This window comes from Fulmarus glacialis, unplaced genomic scaffold (genome assembly GCF_000690835.1).
Source record: "Fulmarus glacialis isolate BGI_N327 unplaced genomic scaffold, ASM69083v1 scaffold33855, whole genome shotgun sequence".
Classification (NCBI taxonomy): domain Eukaryota; kingdom Metazoa; phylum Chordata; class Aves; order Procellariiformes; family Procellariidae; genus Fulmarus; species Fulmarus glacialis.
In genome coordinates this window covers 57276-60421 of record NW_009214289.1, presented here as the reverse complement: position 1 = coordinate 60421, position 3146 = coordinate 57276, and positions in this window count along the sequence as shown.

The window sequence follows — 3146 nt, the reverse complement described above, 5'->3', positions numbered from 1 at the left end:
TAAAGTGGCCATTTTCTCTTTCAAAGAGAAAGAGGTTTGACTTTTAGATGTAAAGAGTTTGTGAGCATAAACACACACACACACACATATATATATATGTAAAAACCTTTGGCTGACTGAATATTAACAAGGTCAAACAATAAATATTTATACCTGGAAGCCACCAATCTCATCTGTGCTGTGGCCTCTTGCCAAAAATGCCTTCAGGAGTAGTTTAGCTTGATATAGAGAGAGGATTGGTGAATTGTTTGGGTTTTTTTTCTCCCTAGTTTGACATTAATAGAGCATTTATGTTTTCGTGAATGTGCCCCTCACCCTGGCTGAGCCCTCCCCACTCCCAAGAGCCACCAAGGAGGCAGGAAAATGTTTCTCTCCAGTCTGCAAAATCCACACAGATATTGGATTGGGTGGGTTAAAGTGTAGCCCCAGAGAGGCATACACTTTGGGGAAGAGGACCTGGAGTGAGGGCTGGCCTGACACCGCATGCTGTGATGGTCCAGTCCCATGGCCCCATGCCAGCTCTCCACCACCCTCAGGACCAAGCACTTGGAAGGGAGGCACTAGCACGTCCCTGCCAAACCGTTCCCCAGGTGAGCTTATCGGGAGCTGCCTGGTCCTCTCCTGCTCATGGCATGCCCTGGCAAGCTGCGAGAGCGTGGTACTTGTCCTCAATAGCCACTCGCCTTTGACCGTGATCCTTCCTTTAACAGCAGTGTGTGTTTAACTGCTCTGTTCCTCCAGCAGCTGCAAAGAGCACTGCAAAGAGGCCGTTTCTACAGCACCCTCCGGGAGAGGCAACAGCTCCAGGTTTCTGACAGTCTCAAAGAGGTTCTTAGCAGAACAGAGGGTCTTCCCATGCGAGGTGATCTGGAGCAAGAGAAACCCCTTACTGGTATGTGATGCAGCCCTATAATCCTTCCCAAGGGATGGCTGAAAGGAATCCAAGATATGGACAGAAGAAATCAAGGCAGCAGATGAGAAATGAATGCACCTGAGTCCATAGGACAGGCTTGCAGAAACAGGCTGGGTGTGACCTTGTTTGCATGCATGGCTTGTCTCTGGGAACAGCAAGCATGGGTCTGCTTGCGCAGGGGATGTCCTACAGCAAATTAACTAGGACCCTGCCAGTGGCACCGAGCTGGTGGGCATCAGGATGGAGGTGAGCTGTGTTGGCCACAGCACTTGTCTGTAAAACTTAGGGAGTGGCAAAGCCAGCTTTGCTTATGTTGAGCTCGGTGCATTGAGGAGAACCGGGAAGCTCTGTCTCGGGTGTCACAGTCCTGCTCGGTGATGTTCAAGAAGCTTTCAAGATGTTGTATGGGGGTAATGCCATCAGCCCTTTAGAAGAACGGGTGGCACTGAGGGACCACTTATCCCTCTCACGTCACCCCGCAGAAATGTCACAGCACTAACACAGCCCTTGCAGCCACCATGTGCTGCCTCCCCTGCCCGCTTGGAGGACGTCAGCCGAACCATACCCCACCTCCCCGGGGTGTGGAGCTCCCAAAAGCCGCATTGCTTTTGCCCATGTGTGGTTTCAGAGGAGGGAAGAGGCAAGCTGCCAGTGCCAAAATGTCCCTCTGACATTTTCAGGAGGAATGCAACTGCAGGCTTGGACTGCACTGTGTGTGTCCCATGTGGTGCAAGCTACAAAACAGGAGCGCGGACTGAACAGATCATTTTTATCACCTTCAAAGACTTCTAATTTCTGCCTGGGAGATTCTCATCAAGTCAGGGAAGCTTTGGGCCTTGCCAGATGAAGAGAAATATTGGAGTATTGAGGTTCACAGCAAAATGAAATGCCCATTCTGTGCACAATTGTGGATTAGACTGTCAATGGCCATGTACAGATCTATTCCTATACAGGACCAATTATAAAAATGGAGCCCTTAGGTACTAGCACAGCAAGCAGTAATCCCCAGTAACTGATGCCTAGGTTAGCTCTGGCCCAGTGTGCCCTTGGAAGAAGCCCCCATCAGCAGCCTCGTGTTAACTGGGAAGGAAATGTCCCAATTTGAGCCGCTGACAGATTTAAAAAAAAAAGAACATTATCTTCTCTGTGATGTCTGCTGGCAGGAGATGTTAAACTACTTATTTATAACTATCTTCCCAAAATGCTTCCCTGCTTGGAAGCCAAACTACAAATCCTGTTTGGTTTGTTGTCTTTAACCAAAGGATGCCGGTATTTCTGCTTCCAGCTGGCAAAAAGACTCGGAGCCAGTGCCAGGCTTTGGTGGGAATAGACTTGGCTTTCAAGGCTGCTAAGAGAGATCCAGGAAGGCAGCCTTTTATCAGGCAGAGAGCAAAGTTTTTGGAGTCAGGAAGAGCAAAGATGAGCCAACAGACAGGTGTCATTGGCAAGCCAGATCGGTGGGCTGTGTCCTGGGGAGGGACAAGAGTCTCGGCATCACAGGGAGGGAAGGACTGGGGGAAGAGACAGGCAGGAAATTCACCTCGACAGTTTGGTGAGACAGACTGGATCACCCGCAGGAAGGGAGGAGGCTCAGATGCTGCCTGCTGGCACCTCAGAGGGGTCCAGCCCCAGCACCTTGATCATCACCCTGCTGCACTGAGCCTGTGTGGCCCCGGGCGGGCAGCAAAGGCAGCGCCTGCGGGTGCTCGGGCTGCTGAGAAGCCGATGGTAAGACCTGACAATTTACAGAGAACTCTACAAAGGCACCAACAGACACAGGAACATGTAGGGAGGCGATGCGCAGTAGGACGTGGCCCTTCGGGTATAGGGGATTTTGGGGAATGCCCAGGCTAGCAGAGACCACCTCTGCACCGGGGCCAGCTCAAGTCAGCTAAGTCACTGGATCCCATATTCAAACTTGCCTTTGATGTAATTCTGTTAGTAAACACAATATACTCTTTGTTACCATTTTATTGTGTTTGTTTTGTTTTTTATAGGGTTTCTATTCCATTCACTTAGGCCTGAGTATTATAGTGACATGAATGTTTTATGAGATACACTTCATCCAGCTTATTTAAGAAAATGACATCCAAGTAGTTTCCAAAACAAACAGTCTCATGGCCGGTTAGCACAGCACTTCCCGCTGGAAAGCCTGGGGAGCAGAAGGGCGGCAGCAATGGCACTCACTGCTGGAGGGGACGGTGCTGGCGTGGAGGGAGCACAGGGGGTCCGG